Raw genomic sequence first — 19,650 nt, 5'->3', positions numbered from 1 at the left:
GATTTTAAATATTAATATAATATATATATAATTTTTAAGAATTATTTATATATTATATTATATTCATGTGCATAGTTGACTTGTAATTTTTAGTCCGTTGCGTCGAGCGTTGAGAGTTGACTCTGGTCCCGGTTCCGGATTTTCGAACGTCCTTGCGTACAATTTAATATCTCGTACTTTGCGTTTTGAATCTTGTACTCTTGTAATTTTGAGACGTTTCTTATCAATAATTGGAACCTCTTTGATTGTATTTTGTACTTTTGAGCTTTTTGGTCGTTTGCGTCTTCAATTCGTCGAATCTGTCTTTTGTCTTCACCTTTTATTATTTAAACGAATATCACTTTTAAATAGAACAATTGCAACTAAAAGCTTGTCTTTCTTGAGGAATAATGCTATGAAATATATGTTTGTTTTTAGCATTATCAACTCACTTCCTCTATACTTAGGGTTAGTTTCTTACCAAACACGTCTATCATTGCTTTAGCCGTGTTTAAGAATGGTCTTCCTAATATGAGAGGAACTCGAGAATCTTCTTCCATGTCCAGAACAACAAAATCTACTGGAAATACTAAAGTACCAACTTTAACTAGCATGTTCTCCATTATCCCTCTAGGATATTTTATTGATCTATCGGCTAGTTGTATGCTTATTCGTGTTGGTTTCAATTCTCCAAGGTCTAGTTTAGCATATAGTGAATACGGCATTAGATTTATACTAGCATCTAAGTCTGCCAATGCTTCTATTGAACTAAGACTACCCAGAAAATATGGAATTGTGAAACTTCCTGGATCTGATAATTTTTCTGGTATCTTATTCAACAGCACTGCAGAACAATTAGCATTCATAGTAACAGCAGAGAGTTTTTCCATTTTCTTTCTATTCGTGATTAGATCTTTCAGAAATTTAGCATATCTAGGCATTCCTGAAATCACATCAATGAAAGGAAGATTTACATTTATCTGTTTAAACATATCCAAGAATTTGGATTGTTCGGCTTCAAGTCTCTCTTTTCTCATTTTACTCGGGTAAGGAAGTGGTGGTTGGTATGGTTTAACATAAGGTTTAGCCTTAACTGTGTTATCTTCATTAACCTTTTCAACTACCGGTTCTTTTTCCTTATCTTGATCAGATTGTGGTTCTTGTGGAGTAGGAATAGCTTCATCAGAAATTACAGGTATTTCAGGTGGTTTAAGTGTCATACCACTTCTTGTGGTAATGGCTTTAGCTGTTTCATTTCGGGGGTTAGCATTTGTATCACTAGGTAGACTTCACGGTTTTCTTTCACCTATTAACCTTGCTAGGTTACTTACTTCTTGTTCCAAATTTTGAATAGAAGCTTGTTGATTTCTAAATGCTTGAGCATTTTGTTCATTGGTTTGTTTCTGAGATGTGAAAAATTGTGTTGAGATTCAACTAGCTTCGTCATCATATCTTCTAAATTTGGCTTTTTATCATCGGTTTGTGGTGGTTTGTTTTGAAAATTAGGTCTTTGCTGATTGTAAGTATTATTGGATACTTGTTGATTGCTAGGACCTTATTGGTTGTTGTATGGAACATTACGGTTATAATTCTGGTTTTGATTATAGATCGGTCTTGGCGGTTGATAATTATTCTGATAATTATTTCCAGGCCTTTGGTTTAGATATGAAACATTCTCCCTTTGTTCCATTGTTAGTTCAATACTAAGACAATCTTTTGTCAAATGTGGTCCTCCACACTGCTCACAACTAATTCGTATTGAGTGTATATCCTTAGTCATCTTTTCCATTCGTCTCTCGACAGCATCTATCTTTGCAGAAATGGAATCTAAGTCATGGCTAGAATCGGCTCTAGCTGCTTTAGATGATCTAACGATATCTTTTTCTAGGTGCCACTCATGTAGGTGGGAAGCAGTGTTATCAATAATTTTATAAGCATCAGTTTCTGTTTTCTTCATAATGGAACCACCAGCTGCTATATCTATGTCTTTTCTTGTAGTGATGTCGCATCCTTGGTAGAATATTTGTACTATTTGACAGGTGTCTAAACCATGTTGCGGACATCCTCTCAATAACTTTCCAAATCTTGTCCAAGCCTCATATAGAGTTTCATTTGGCTTTTGTGTGAACGTAAAAATTTCTCCTTGAAGTCTCACAGCTTTAGATGCTGGAAAGAATTGTTTAAGAAATTTTTCAACTAAAACGTCCCATGTATCAATCGCCCCTTCAGGTAACGATTCCAACCAATCTTTGGCTTCTCCCTTTAAAGTCCAGGGAAATAACATGAGATATATCTGTTCATCCTCCACTTCTCGGATTTTAAATAGAGTGCAGATCCTATTAAAGGTACGAAGATGTTCGTTTGGATCTTCCTTCGGCGCACCACTAAATTGGCATTGATTAGTTACCATGTGTAGAATTTGTCCTTTGATTTCATAATCTGGCGCATTAATGTCTGGTTGAGTAATTGCGTGACCTTGGCCAGTGCGTTTAGCTCTCATTCGGTCTTCCATACTTAAAGGTTCCAGATTCTCCATGATTGAATTTGTTGAATCTGAATCACTATAGGATTCTGATTTAATGGTTCATTCCTCAACAATCTCTGTTTGAATGATTGGTGGTTCCGGAGGAAAGATTAGTGGTTCAGGATCTACGAATTGTCCCTGAATATTCCCCGGATTCTCAATTGTGAGGTCGGGTTCAAAAAATGGATTATCGGAAATTTGAATTGGAGTACTTGGTCGACTGGATGACGATTCTAAAGAAAAATCAACGGCAACGATGTTTGCTAGATGTCTTGATCGAGTTACAGGTGGTGAACGTACAAAAGGTGGTGAACGTTTTGCTCGGTGCATTCACTGAATATCCTATTAGTTTTTAAAAAAGAAGAAAAATTATATAAGTTATCAAATTAATAGACTTTTCTGATTTTTCCCACGTTTCGAATAGCCAAAAGATGTAGCAGAGGGGCAGGATTCGTTTGGTCTCAATATAATTGAGTACTGTTTGGCTCCAATAACCCGGTCCACGTACAAATCTAACTATTACTACGAACCAGAAAATTTTGATGTCTATCAATTTAACCACTTAAAATAAATTTTCGTAATTTAAAGAAATTTAGAGAAGAAGTAGAAAATTCTATGTCCTAAAAACTAGAATGGCGAGAAATAAGAAAGAAAAAGAGCGCGTCGAAAAACGTCGAAAAATAAAAGATTGAAAAATAATAGGCGTCGAAAAATAAAAATAAGAAAGTAGCGCGTCGAAACTTAAAAAGGAACTAAAAACTAAGAATTAAAAGTTGCGTCTAAAAATATTAAAGCTTAAAAGAAAAACTATATCCCTAATGGCAATAACTTAAAAAGGGACTAAAATATATAAACGGCGTCGCAAAATTCTAAAGTACCTAAATCTTAGTCTAAAGAAAAAGCACTTAAGGGATTTTACGGCAAATCTTAAAAATCTAGAAGTAAAAATAACTATGGTAAAAACTATATCTTAAAACTAAATACGAGCGAAAAATACAAAAATTACGCTAAAACGATAAAAAGGGGTACAAAATATAAAAATATACTTAAAGTTGTAAAAAGTACAATTTTTATAAAAATATTATTTTTATATTATTTATTTTATAAAACTATTAATTTTGTAATTTATTAAAACTAATTAAACTAAATATATAAATTAATTAATAAAAACTTAAACTAAATATTAATATTAAAAAACAACCCTAATTAGGGTTTAGATAATAATAATAATATATACTCCGTAATTAATGCAGAATAGGGTTTCCTGTTGGCGTGTCAGACACACTCATGCGATCGCATGAGAAATTGCCTTCAGGCTCATGCGATCGCATGAGCCAGGGTTTTGGGCCAGGTTACGGGCTGCTACAGTACGGGCCTCGAGTTTTAATATTTTTTTTTTCAGTTTTCTGTTTTAAATTTTCTATTTTATATAATTATAATATATTTATATAAATTAAATAAAACTTATTTTTTTATAAAAAAAAGATAAAGAAACTTTTATAGAACTTATATATTTAACAAACTCTTAAAAATATTTATATTTTTGTTTTTTTTTTTATATTTTTGAATATTTAAAACGTATTTTTACAAAAACTTATTTTTATAAAAGTAAACTAAAAAGTAATAAAAATCTTTTTTTAAAAAAAAATTAGCGTTGCGCTTCCAGCGTTTAAGCAAGAATGTTCCCCGGCAGCGGCGCCAAAAATACTTGATGTTATGCGAGGCGTATATGAAATAGCTTATATTTTACTAGGAAAAACTATTAAATACGATACAATTTTACACAAGATATTTATTTATTTATAGAATGGATATACCTAAACCTTGCTAAAACACTTATAGGCAGTGTACCTAATCGTACAGTAGTGTAGTTTTTAGTAAGTCCGGTTCGTTTCACAGGGAAATCTTTTAAACAAAGCTTAACGCTATATTAGTTTTAATTTATAAAAATACAAATATATATAAGTAATATTATTATTATAAAAAGGGGGGTTTTACCGTTTAATGACCGGTTTGTCGATTTTTAAAACTTTTAGTCGCTGTTAAAACCTAATGTAAAATATTAAATAAATAAAAGACTTAATTTAAAGCGTAAAGTAAATAACGATAATGAAATTGCGATAAATAAAAGTGCGATAAAATAAAATTACGATAATTAAAGAGTACGAAAATTAAAAGTGCAATTAAATACAATGACAATAAATAAAAGTGCAATTAAATACAATAACAATAAATAAAAGTGCAATAATTAGAAGTGCAATTAAATAAGAAAATAAAGGAATGATGCTTATTTAAACTTCCGTAATCATGATGTTTGACGTGTTGATTTTAGTTTATTCGCATGGGTTAATTGTCCTTTGTCCTGGATTATTTAATATGTCCGTCTGGTTTTTGTCCATAACAGTCCATCAGTCATAAATATAAAGTGCGAGTGTCCTCGTCAAATTATCCTTATATCCGAAGTCAAATATTCTAACTAATTGGGGACTTAAACTGTAACAAGGTCTTAATACTTTTTTTAATAATTACACCAGGATATCGACTGCGTGTAACCCAAAGTTTTAATACTTTGTTATCAATTATGCCAAGTGTCCTTGTACATAATTTCACCCCTGTTTTAATAATTCCATAGACTATTAATCCATTCCCGTGTCCGGTTAAATGAACGATTATTCGTACATATAAATATCCCGCCCATCGTGTCCGATCGAGTGTATATGGTTATTTATAGGGACGTCCAATTGTAAATCTTTATATTAAAATTAACAAACTATCATTTAGTTAAACAAATATAAAGCCCATTAATAGCTCATAGTCTAATTTCCACAAGTGTCGTTCTTTTGTCCAAACCCTAATTATGGTACAAAGCCCAATTACCCAATTTTAATATTTTTAGCCCAACATCATGATTACTTCGGTATTAAATAAGCATAATAATAACTTAGCTACGAGACATTAATGTAAAAAGGTTGAACATAACTTACAATGATTAAAAATAGCGTAGCGTTACACGGACAGAATTTCGACTTACACCCTTACAACATTCGCTAACATACCCTTATTATTAGAAATTAAAATAAAAATTAAAATTAAAATATAAATATATATACATATACGTTGATGAATGAGGAGAAAAAGATGTGTTTGATGTTCACCAAACTGCGAATTTTATAGGCATGTGGGCTGAAAAAGGGGCTCATGCGATCGCATGAGTTTTGCTCCTCCCAGCCATGCAATCGCATGGCCAGCTGGGGAGGCTCACATGTTGTTGTTTTCTTCTACCGACGGTTTTTATAATATAATATAATATATATATATATATATTAATTTTAAGAATTAATTATATATTATATTATATTCATGTGCATAGTTGACTTGTAATTTTTAGTCCGTTGCGTCGAGCGCTGAGAGTTGACTCTGGTCCCGGTTCCGGATTTTTGAACGTCCTTGCGTACAATTTAATATCTTGTATTTTGCATTTCGGATCTTGTACTCTTGTAATTTTGAGACGTTTCTCATCAATAATTGGAACCTCTTTGATTGTACTTTGTACTTTTGAGCTTTTTGGTCGTTTGCGTCTTCAATTCGTCGAATCTGTCTTTTGTCTTCACCTTTTATTATTTAAACGAATATCACTTGTAAATAGAACAATTGCAACTAAAAGCTTGTCTTTCTTGAGGGATAATGCTATGAAATATATGTTCGTTCTTAGCATTATCAATTAACGAATTTTCATATACTTCATGTCTTAATTCTTCTAATTCATTTAATTGACTTAACCGCAGACGTCATGCTTAATGTAAATCAAGATTACATGTCTTCAAAGCCCAAAATGCTTTGTACTCAATTTCTACTGGAAGATGACATGCTTTTTCGTAAACGAATCTAAAAGGTGTGGTTCCAATTGGAGTTTTGTAGGCTGTTCGAAAAGCCCAGAGTGCATCCTCCAATTTCATGGACCATTCCTTCGGATTTGATCCTACGGTTTTCTCTAGAATACGTTTTAAAGCTCGGTTGGTATTTTTAACTTGTCCACTTGTTTGTGGATGATAAGCGGTTGAGATTTTATGAGTTACTCCATATCTTTTGAGAACTTTCTCAAGTTGATTATTACAAAAATGTGTACCCCGATCACTTATTAAAGCTTTCGGTGTTCCGAACCTAGCAAAAAGACGTTTTAAGAAGTTGACTACAACTCGTGCATCGTTAGTTGGGAGAGCTTGTGCTTCCACCCATTTAGATACATAATCAATGGCAACGAGAATATAGAGATTATTAGGAGATTTTGGAAATGGACCCATAAAGTCAATACCCCAAACGTCAAATACTTCACATACTTGAATGACATTTTGTGGCATTTTATCACGTTGACTTATTTTTCTGGCCCTTTGACAAGCATCACAGGATTTACAAAGAAGGTGTGCGTCTTTGAAAATTGTAGGCCAATAGAATCCAACATTGTAAACTTTTCTTGCTGTAAGTTGAGGCCCATAATGCCCTCATGTTGGTCCTGTGTGACAATGGTTTAAGATTTGACTAGCTTCATCTCCGAATACACATCAGCGTATTATTCCATTGGGACAACTTTTAAACAAATGTTGATCTTCCCAAAAATAGTGTTTTATATCACTAAAGAATTTCTTTCGTTTTTGGTATGACAACCCTTTTTCAAGGAATCCACATACTAAGTAGTTTGCATAGTCTGCAAACCATGGAATTTTATTATAATCGATCTTCAAAAGATATTCATCAGGAAAGTTGTCTTGTATGGCCGATTCATTTAGAACTTCTAATTCAGGATTTTCAAGACGAGAAAGATGATCAGCGGCGAGATTTTCTGCTCCCTTTTTGTCTCGGATTTCAATATCGAACTCTTGTAAGGGTAAGATCCAACGGATTAATCATGGTTTGGCATCTTGTTTTGAAAACAAGTATCTAAGAGCAGAATGGTCGGTATAGACCACCGTTTTAGCTAGAACGAGATATGAACGAAATTTGTCAAAAGCAAAGACAATAGAAAGGAGTTCTTTTTCAGTAGTTGTGTAGTTCGTTTGTGCTCCTTGTAACGTCTTACTAGCGTAATAAATAGGTTGAAATCGTTTTTCAATCCTTTGTCCTAAAACGGCTCCCATTACAAAATCACTTGCATCGCACATGAGTTCAAATGGTAGATTCCAAATTGGAGTTATCATGATCGGTGCATTAGTGAGTTTTTCTTTAAGAATATAAAAAGATTTGATGCATTCATCCGAAAAGATGAATGGAGCATCTTTTTCTAGGAGTTTATTCATAGGAGTGACAATTTTAGAAAAATCTTTTATGAAACGTCGGTAAAAATCGGCATGCCCTAGAAAACTCCTAACTCCTCTAACATTGGTGGGATGTGGAAGTTTAGCAATTACATCTACTTTAGCTCTATCCACTTCAATTCCTTCCTTTGAAATTTTATGACCAAGAACGATGCCTTCTTTAACCATGAAATGGCATTTCTCCCAATTAAGAACTAGATTTGATTGCTCGCATCTAATAAGCATTCGTTCAAGATTAACTAGACATGTTTCAAAAGTATCACCGAAGACTGAAAAGTCATCCATGAAAACTTCCATGCATTCTTCTATCATGTCGTGAAAAATCGCCATCATGCACCTTTGAAAGGTTGCAGGGGCGTTGCAAAGTCCAAATGGCATGCGTTTATAAGCAAAAGTACCATAAGGGCACGTGAATGTGGTTTTCTCTTGGTCCTCGGGTACTATTGGAATTTGAAAATATCTGGAGAAACCGTCAAGAAAACAATAGTAACTATTCCCGACTAATCTTTCCAACATTTGATCAATGAAAGGTAAGGGAAAGTGGTCTTTTCTGGTGGCGTCATTTAATTTTCTATAATCAATACAAACACGCCATCCTGTTACAGTCCTAGTAGGAATAAGCTCATTTTTTTCATTTGTGATGACAGTCATGCCACCCTTCTTAGGCACGCATTGAACTGGGCTTACCCATGGACTATCAGAAATTGGATAAATTAAACCTGTATCTAGTAGTTTAATAATTTCTTTCTTAACAACATCTTGCATATTAGGATTTAGTCTTCATTGGCGTTGCACATACGTTTTATGACCTTCTTCTATAAGGATTTTATGTGTGCAATACGAAGGACTTATGCCTTTAATGTCATGAATCTTCCATGCAATAGCTGGTTTATGAGCTTTTAGCACAGAAATGAGTTGAGATTTTTTATTTTCCGTAAGAGAAGACGATATTATTACAGGTAATTCAGATTCACCATGTAAATAAGCGTATTCTAAATGGTTTGGAAGTGGCTTTAACTCTAATGTCGGTGGTTCTTCTATCGATGATTTGTATCGATATCTGCCTTCTTCTTTTAGCATTTGAAGTTCTTCTGTTGTTGCTTCGTATTCATTAGCCATAAGTGTAGCTAACATTTCAGCTTCATCAATTGGTTCAGTTCTTTCTCCTAAAGAACACTCTCCTGTCCCTTGTAATTCTGGAAATTCTTCTAACAATTCTGCATGTGAATCTATAGTTTGAATATAATAACATGTATCATCTGCAGATTGCGGTTGTTGCATGGCTCTATCAACAGAAAAGGTAACACTCTCGTCCTCTATACTTAGGGTCAGTTTCTTACCGAACACGTCTATTATTGCTTTAGCCGTGTTTAAGAATGGTCTTTCTAATATAAGAGGAACTCGAGAATCTTCTTCCATGTCCAGAATAACAAAATCTACTGGAAATACTAAAGTACCAACTTTAACTAGCATGTTCTCCATTATCCCTCTATGATATTTTATTGATCGATCGGCTAGTTGTATGCTTATTCGTGTTGGTTTTAATTCTCCAAGGTCTAGTTTAGCGTATAATGAATACGACATTAAATTTATACTAGCACCTAAGTCTGCCAATGCTTCTATTGAACTAAGACTACCCAGAAAACATGGAATTGTGAAACTTCTTGGATCTGATAATTTTTCTAGTATCTTATTCAACAGTACTGCAGAACAATTAGCATTCATTGTAACAGCCGAGAGTTCTTCCATTTTCTTTCTATTTGTGATTAGATCTTTCAGGAATTTAGCATACCTTAGCATTCCTAAAATCTCATTAATGAAAGGAAGATTTACATTTATTTGTTTAAACATATCCAAGAATTTGGATTGCTCGACTTCAAGTCTTTCTTTTCTCATTTTACTTAGGTAAGGAAGTGGTGGTTGATATGGTTTAACATAAGGTTTAGCCTTAACTGTGTTATCTTCATTAACCTTTTCAACTACCGGTTCTTTTTCCTTCTCTTGTTCAGATTGTGGTTCTTGTGGAGTAGGAATAGAGTCATCAGAAATTTCAGGTATTTCAGGTGGTTTAAGTGTAATACCACTTCTCGTGGTAATGACTTTAGCTGTTTCATTCACGGAGGTTAGTATTTGTATCGCTAGGTAGACTTCCCGGTTTTCTTTCACCTATCAACCTTGCTAGGTTACTCACTTCTTGTTCCAGATTTTGAATAGAAGCTTGTTGATTTCTAAATGCTTGAACATTTTGTTCATTAGTTTGTTTCTGAGATGTGAAAAACTGCGTTTGAGATTCAACTAGCTTCGTCATCATATCTTCTAAATTTGGCTTTTTATCATCGGTTTGTGGTGGTTTGTTTTGAAAATTAGGTCTTTGCTGATTGTAAGTATTATTAGATACTTGTTGATTGCTAGGACCTTGTTGGTTGTTGTATGGAACATTTTGATTATAATTCTGGTTTTGATTGTAAATCGGTCTTGGCGATTGATAATTATTCTGATAATTATTTCCAGGCCTTTGGTTTAGATATGAAACATTCTCTCTTTGTTCCATTGTTAGTTCAATACTGAGACAATCTTTTGTCAAATGTGGTCCTCCACACTGCTCACAACTAATTCGTATTGAGTGAATATCTTTAGTCATCTTTTCCATTCGTCTTTCGAAAGCATCTATCTTTGCGGAAATGGAATCAAAGTCATGGCTAGAATCGGCTCTAGCCGCTTTAGATGATCTAATGATATCTTTTTCTTGATGCCACTCATGTGAGTGGGAAGCAGTGTTATCAATAATTTTGTAAGCTTCAGTTGCGGTTTTCTTCATAATGGAACCACCAGCTGCTATGTCGATGTCTTTTCGTGTAGTAATATCACATCCTTGGTAGAATATTTGAACTATTTGATAAGTGTCTAAACCATGTTGAGGACAACCTCTCAACAACTTTCCAAATCTTGTCCATGCCTCATATAGAGTTTCATTTGGCTTTTGTGTGAACGTAACTATTTCTCCTTGAAGTCTCACGGCTTTAGATGCCAGAAAGAATTGTTTAAGAAAATTTTCAACTAAAACATCCCATGTATCAATTGCCCCTTCAGGTAATGATTCTAACCAATCTTTGACTTCTCCCTTTAAAGTTCAGGGAAATAACATGAGATAGATCTGTTCATCCTCAACTTCTCTGATTTTGAATAGAGTACAGATCCTATTAAAGGTTCGAAGATGTTCATTTGGATCTTCCTTCGGCGCACCACTAAATTGGCATTGATTAGTTACCATGTGTAGGATTTGTCCTTTGATTTCATAATCTGGCACATTAATGTCTAGTTGAGTAATTGCGTGACCTTGGCCAGTGCGTTTAGCCCTCATTCGGTCTTCCATACTTAGAGGTTCCAGATTTTCCATGATTGAATTTGTTGAATCTGAATCACTAGAGGATTCTGACTTAATGTTTTCTTCCTCGACAATCTCTGGATGAGTGATTTGTGGTTTAGGAGGAATGATTAGTGGTTCAAGATCTCTGAATTGTCCCTGAATATCCTCCGGATTCTCAATTGTGAGGTCGGGTTCAAAAAATGGATTATCGGAAATTTGAATTGGAGTACTTGGTCGACTTGATGACGATTCTAAAGAAAAATCAAAGGCGACAATATTTGCTAGATGTCTTGATCGAGTTACAGGTGGTGAACGTATGAAAGGTGGTGAACGTTTTGCTCGGTGCGTTCACAGAATATCCTATTTGTTATAAAAGATAAAAATTATATAAGCTATCAAATTAATAGACTTTTCTGATTTTGCCCACGTTTCGAATAGCGAATAGATGCAGCAGGTAGCCAGGACCCTTTAAATCGGAAGCCCACAACTCGCCACGAACAAATCCAACTATTACTACGAACCAGAAAATTTTGGATGTCTATCAATTTAACCGCTTAAAAAGAGTGCGTAGAAACTAGAGCGTAGAAATGAGAAAGAAAAAGAGTGCGTCGAAAAACGTCGAAAAATAAAATGTCGAAAAATAATAATAATAAAGTAGCGCGTCGAAACTTAAAAGCCTAAAAACTAAGAATTAAAACTTACGTCTAAAGGTATTAAAGCTTAAAAGAATTCTATATCCAAAACGACAGTTACTTAAAAAGTACTAAAATCTTAAAACGGCGTCGCAAAATTCTGAAGCACCTAAATCTTAGTCTAAAGAAAAAGCACTTAAGAGATTTTACGGCAAAACTTAAAAATCTAGAAATAAAAATAAACTTATGGCAAAAACTAATCTTAAAACTAATTACGAATGATAAAAATACAAATTACGAAATAAATTATTAAAATATACAATTTATAAAAAGATAAAATTACTTATTTTTATAAAAATATTATTTTTATATTATTTAATTTATAAAAGTATCAATTTTTATTAATAAAACTAGATAAAACTTAAATTACAAACTAAATAATAAAACTAAAACTAAATAATAAACTAAATAACCCTAATTAGGTTAATAATAATAATAATAATAATAATTAATTTAAACCCTAAACTTAATTAATTAATAATAATAATTATTAAACTAACCCTAATTCTGATCAAACGAGGTTTCAGGCCTGTCAAGTCACTCCAGTTCAGTTTGTTGGGCTGCTACTGTAGTGACCCGAACTTTTCCATGTTTATATATATTAATTGAGATTGATATTTACATGATTAAATGTTTCCAACATGTTAAGCAATCAAACTTGTTAAGACTTGATTAATTGAAATATGTTTCATATAGACAATTGACCACCCAAGTTGACCGGTGATTCACGAACGTTAAAACTTGTAAAAACTATATGATGACATATATATGGATATATATATATAGTTAACATGATACTATGATAAGAAAACATATCATAAAGTATATTAACAATGAACTACATATGTAAAAACAAGACTACTAACTTAATGATTTTTAAACGAGACATATATGTAACGATTATCGTTGTAAAGACATTTAATGTATATATATCATATTAAGAGATATTCATACATGATAATATCATGATAATATAATAATTTAAAATCTCATTTGATATTATAAACATTGGGTTAACAACATTTAACAAGATCGTTAACCTAAAGGTTTCAAAACAACACTTACATGTAACGACTAACGATGACTTAACGACTCAGTTAAAATGTATATACATGTAGTGTTTTAATATGTATTTATACACTTTTGAAAGACTTCAATACACTTATCAAAATACTTCTACTTAACAAAAATGCTTACAATTACATCCTCGTTCAGTTTCATCAACAATTCTACTCGTATGCACCCGTATTCGTACTCGTACAATACACATCTTTTAGATGTATGTACTATTGGTATATACACTCCAATGATCAGCTCTTAGCAGCCCATGTGAGTCACCTAACACATGTGGGAACCATCATTTGGCAACTAGCATGAAATATCTCATAAAATTACAAAAATATGAGTAATCATTCATGACTTATTTACATGAAAACAAAATTACATATCCTTTATATCTAATCCATACACCAACGACCAAAAACACCTACAAACACTTTCATTCTTCAATTTTCTTCATCTAATTGATCTCTCTCAAGTTCTATCTTCAAGTTCTAAGTGTTCTTCATAAATTCCAAAAGTTCTAGTTTCATAAAATCAAGAATACTTTCAAGTTTGCTAGCTCACTTCCAATCTTGTAAGGTGATCATCCAACCTCAAGAAATCTTTGTTTCTTACAGTAGGTTATCATTCTAATACAAGGTAATAATCATATTCAAACTTTGGTTCAATTTCTATAACTATAACAATCTTATTTCAAGTGATGATCTTACTTGAACTTGTTTTCGTGTCATGATTCTGCTTCAAGAACTTCGAGCCATCCAAGGATCCATTGAAGCTAGATCCATTTTTCTCTTTTCCAGTAGGTTTATCCAAGGAACTTAAGGTAGTAATGATGTTCATAACATCATTCAATTCATACATATAAAGCTATCTTATTCGAGGGTTTAAACTTGTAATCACTAGAACATAGTTTAGTTAATTCTAAACTTGTTCGCAAACAAAAGTTAATCCTTCTAACTTGACTTTTAAAATCAACTAAACACATGTTATATATCTATATGATATGCTAACTTAATGATTTAAAACCTGGAAACACGAAAAACATCGTAAAACCGGATTTACGCCGTCGTAGTAACACCGCGGGCTGTTTTGGGTTAGTTAATTAAAAACTATGATAAACTTTGATTTAAAAGTTGTTATTCTGAGAAAATGATTTTTATTATGAACATGAAACTATATCCAAAAATTATGGTTAAACTCAAAGTGGAAGTATGTTTTCTAAAATGGTCATCTAGACGTCGTTCTTTCGACTGAAATGACTACCTTTACAAAAACGACTTGTAACTTATTTCTCCGACTATAAAACTATACTTTTCTGTTTAGATTCATAAAATAGAGTTCAATATGAAACCATAGCAATTTGATTCACTCAAAACGGATTTAAAATGAAGAAGTTATGGGTAAAACAAGATTGGATAATTTTTCTCATTTTAGCTACGTGAAAATTGGTAACAAATCTATTCCAACCATAACTTAATCAACTTGTACTGTATATTATGTAATCTTGAGATACCATAGACACGTATACAATGTTTCGACCTATCATGTCGACACATCTATATATATTTCGGAACAACCATAGACACTCTATATGTGAATGTTGGAGTTAGCTATACAGGGTTGAGGTTGATTCCAAAATATATATAGTTTGAGTTGTGATCAATACTGAGATACGTATACACTGGGTCGTGGATTGATTCAAGATAATATTTATCGATTTATTTCTGTACATCTAACTGTGGACAACTAGTTGTAGGTTACTAACGAGGACAGCTGACTTAATAAACTTAAAACATCAAAATATATTAAAAGTGTTGTAAATATATTTTGAACATACTTTGATATATATGTATATATTGTTATAGGTTCGTGAATCAACCAGTGGCCAAGTCTTACTTCCCGACGAAGTAAAAATCTGTGAAAGTGAGTTATAGTCCCACTTTTAAAATCTAATATTTTTGGGATGAGAATACATGCAGGTTTTATAAATGATTTACAAAATAGACACAAGTACGTGAAACTACATTCTATGGTTGAATTATCGAAATCGAATATGCCCCTTTTTATTAAGTCTGGTAATCTAAGAATTAGGGAACAGACACCCTAATTGACGCGAATCCTAAAGATAGATCTATTGGGCCTAACAAACCCCATCCAAAGTACCGGATGCTTTAGTACTTCGAAATTTATATCATATCCGAAGGGTGTCCCGGAATGATGGGGATATTCTTATATATGCATCTTGTTATTGTCGGTTACCAGGTGTTCACCATATGAATGATTTTTATCTCTATGTATGGGATGTGTATTGAAATATGAAATCTTGTGGTCTATTATTATGATTTGATATATATAGGTTAAACCTATAACTCACCAACATTTTTGTTGACGTTTTAAGCATGTTTATTCTCAGGTGATTATTAAGAGCTTCCGCTGTCGCATATTTAAATAAGGACGAGATTTGGAGTCCATGCTTGTATGATATTGTGTAAAAACTGCATTCAAGAAACTTATTTTGTTGTAACATATTTGTATTGTAAACCATTATGTAATGGTCGTGTGTAAACAGGATATTTTAGATTATCATTATTTGATAATCTACGTAAAGCTTTTTAAACCTTTATTGATGAAATAAAGGTTATGGTTTGTTTTAAAATGAATGCAGTCTTTGAAAAACGTCTCATATAGAGGTTAAAACCTCGCAACGAAATCAATTAATATGGAACGTTTTTAATCAATAAGAACGGGACATTTCAGTTGGTATCCGAGCATTGGTCTTAGAGAACCAGAAAATTTGCATTAGTGTGTCTTATCGAGTTTGTTAGGATGCATTAGTGAGTCTGGACTTCGACCGTGTTTTCTTTAAAAATGATTGCTTAACATTTTTGTTGGAAACTATATATTTTTAACATATGAATATTATGTGATATATTAATCTCTTAACGTGTTTGATATTATGTGATAGATGTCTACCTCTAGAACAAGTCCCATTGACTCACCTAATAATAATGAAGAGTCAAATGTAAATTGGAATGATTTGTGGACTGATTCACAAGTTCCCGAAGAGGAACCGGAAGAAGAGTCGGAACCGGAAGAAGAATCGGAACCGGAAGAAGAATCGGAACCGGATGAAGAAATAGAACCGGTGGAGGAAATAATAAAACGGTTAAGTAAAAGAAAATCCTCAACCAACCGACCAAAGTTAATTATGGTCAATGGTGTTTCCGCCAAGGAAGCAAAATATTGGGAGGATTACCAATTCTCCGATGAATCGGATTCCGACGAGAATTCCGATAATGTTATAGAAATTACCCCAACTGAATTTAAAAAGGCAAAAGAAAATAATAAGGGAAAGGGCATAAAAATAGAGAAATCTAATTCCAACCCCGATGAACTTTATATGTATCGTCAACCCCCGAAGTCCTTAAGTTGTAACAATGACCCGGGAACCTCTAAACCACCAGGTTTTTCTAAACCAATGTGGACAACGACGGCTCGTATTAGGGGAACATCATATATCCCTAGAAACTTGGCAAAACGAACCAAAACCGAAGAAGAAGAAACGAGCGAGTCGGAATAAGATAGTTGTATTCGTGTGGTGTAATATATGTAATATAGTGTTCTTATGCTTTATGATATATGTAAAAATTGCTTGTATTAATAAGTATTTTTTTTATGAATCTAACTCTTGTCTATTTTACAGTTTAAAAACACAAAATGGATAGACAACCCAATATTTTAAGAGACCTACCCGGAGACATGATTGATGAAATCTTGTCTAGAGTCGGCCAGAATTCTTCGGCACAACTATTTAAGGCGAGATCAGTTTGTAAGACATTCGAAGAACGTTCCAAGAATGTCTTGGTTTATAAGAGACTTTCGTTTGAAAGATGGGGGATATCACATTGGGAAACCCATAAGTTACGATGTGTTTACTTTGACGCATATATTGCGGGGAACCCAAATGCTATTTTACGCAACGGGTTAAGAAATTATTTTGACTCAATATATCCGAATATTGGACTTCGTGATTTAGAAAAAGCGGCTAACATGCAACATAAAGAAGCATGTTATGCTTACGGATTAGTAATGTTCGCTTCTCACCAAAGTGAGAACAAGAACATCGGGCTACAACTATTAAACAAAACGTTTCCACAAGTGACGGAGTCGGTAATTGGGGTAAGAAATGAGGTTTTTAGATTATTACGGGACTGTTGGACATTACGTAACCCTCGTCCCTTTGATGACGTTACAACACGCTGTCTTATCAACGGCCATAACGGTTATGTTGCACAAGACCAAGGATGGGAAGTAGTCCTAGTAAAACCAGAATGCATGACTTGTTTCTGGACGTATGAATTACGTGTCTTTATTGCCTTTGCTGAACGACTTGTGTACTAGCTAGAATTGTCTTCACAACTATCTTGTATCAAAGTTATTGTGTGCTATATTTCATGCTTTATGTAAAATAAGCGGTATTGTAAGTTTGTAAAATATTGTATAAAAGTTTGAACGCGAAATATTATTATAATCAGTTTTTCATATAGAATTGTAGTAGTTGAATTGTATATTAGCTACTAAGTATGAACTTAACGGGTAGGTACTACCCGAATTTAAACTTATAAAACGCTAATATGAAGAAAAAGCTTTTATAAATGAGTTCATATTATGCTACGAAATACTATTAACTACTCTTAATATTCTGTATGATTAACTTGTTCCATTTAACTATTTTGAAGGAAATGGCACCGACTACTCGACACACCGTGAATATGAATGAAGAGGAATTCCGTACTTTTCTAGCTTCAAACATAGCCGCAGTACAGGCTGCGCTACATACCAACAATAACCTTGGATCTAGCAGTACAGGAAATCGTGTAGGATGCACCTACAAAGAATTCACTGCCTGCAAACCTTTGGAATTTGATGGAACCGAAGGACCGATCGGATTGAAACGGTGGACCGAGAAGGTCGAACCGGTGTTTGCCATAAGTAAGTGTACTGAAGAGGACAAAGTGAAGTACGCTACGCATACCTTCACAGGTTCTGCGTTAACATGGTGGAATACCTATCTAGAGCAAGTGGGACAAGATGATGCGTACGCACTACCGTGGTCAGCATTCAAGCACTTGATGAACGAGAAGTACCGTCCCAGAACCGAGGTCAATAAGCTCAAGACAGAACTTAGAGGGTTACGAACCCAAGGATTTGATATTACCACGTACGAAAGACGATTCACAGAATTGTGCCTATTGTGTCCGGGAGCATTCGAAGATGAGGAAGAGAAGATCGACGCGTTTGTGAAAGGATTACCGGAAAGAATCCAAGAAGATATAAGTTCACACGAGCCCGCCTCCATACAACAGGCATGTAGAATGGCTCACAAACTAGTGAACCAGATTGAAGAAAGAATTAAAGAACAGACTGCTGAAGAGGCCAATGTGAAGCAAGTCAAAAGAAAGTGGGAGGAAAACGGTGATAAGAATCACCAATACAACAACAACAGCAATTACAACAATAATCGCAACAATTATCCCAACAATCGCAACATCAATCGCAACTACAACAAACGGCCCAACAACAACAGCAACTACAACAATTATCCCAACAACAATAATAACCGCAACAATAACAACAATCAGAAGCAGCTATGCCAAAGGTGTGAAAAGAATCACTCGGGGTTCTGCACCAAATTTTGCAACAAGTGTAAAAGAAATGGTCATAGCGCGGCGAAGTGTGAGGTCTACGGACCAGGGGTTAATAGAACGAAAGGAACAAATGGTGTCGGAACGAGTAATGGCGGAGCAAGTAGTGTCGGAGCAAGTTATGCCAATGTAGTTTGTTATAAATGTGGAAAACTAGGCCACATTATTAGAAATTGCCCGAACCAGGAGAACACGAATGGACAAGGCCGTGGACGAGTTTTCAATATTAATGCGGTAGAGGCACAGGAAGACCCGGAGCTTGTTACGGGTACGTTTCTTATTGACAATAAATCTGCTTACGTTTTATTTGATTCGGGTGCGGATAGAAGCTATATGAGTAGAGATTTTTGTGCTAAATTAAGTTGTCCATTGACGCCTTTGGATAGTAAATTTTTACTCGAATTAGCAAATGGTAAATTAATTTCAGCAGATAATATATGTCGGAATCGAGAAATTAAACTGGTTAGCGAAACATTTAAGATTGATTTGATACCAGTAGAGTTAGGGAGTTTTGATGTGATAATCGGTATGGACTGGTTGAAAGAAGTGAAAGCGGAGATCGTTTGTTACAAAAAATGCAATTCGCATTATACGAGAAAAAGGAAAACCCTTAATGGTGTACGGAGAAAAGGGCAACACGAAGCTACATCTTATTAGTAATTTGAAGGCACAAAAACTAATAAGAAAAGGTTGCTATGCTGTTCTAGCACACGTCGAGAAAGTACAAACTGAAGAAAAGAGCATCAATGATGTTCCCATTGCAAAAGAATTTCCCGATGTATTTCCGAAAGAATTACCGGGATTACCCCCACATCGATCCGTTGAATTTCAAATAGATCTTGTACCAGGAGCTGCACCAATAGCTCGTGCTCCTTACAGACTCGCACCCAGCGAGATGAAAGAACTGCAAAGCCAATTACAAGAACTTTTAGAGCGTGATTTCATTCAACCAAGCACATCACCGTGGGGAGCTCCTGTTTTGTTTGTCAAGAAGAAAGATGGTACATTCAGG

This window comes from Rutidosis leptorrhynchoides, chromosome 4 (genome assembly GCF_046630445.1).
Source record: "Rutidosis leptorrhynchoides isolate AG116_Rl617_1_P2 chromosome 4, CSIRO_AGI_Rlap_v1, whole genome shotgun sequence".
In the NCBI taxonomy this organism is placed as follows: Eukaryota; Viridiplantae; Streptophyta; class Magnoliopsida; order Asterales; family Asteraceae; genus Rutidosis; species Rutidosis leptorrhynchoides.
This window is presented reverse-complemented; position numbering follows the sequence as displayed.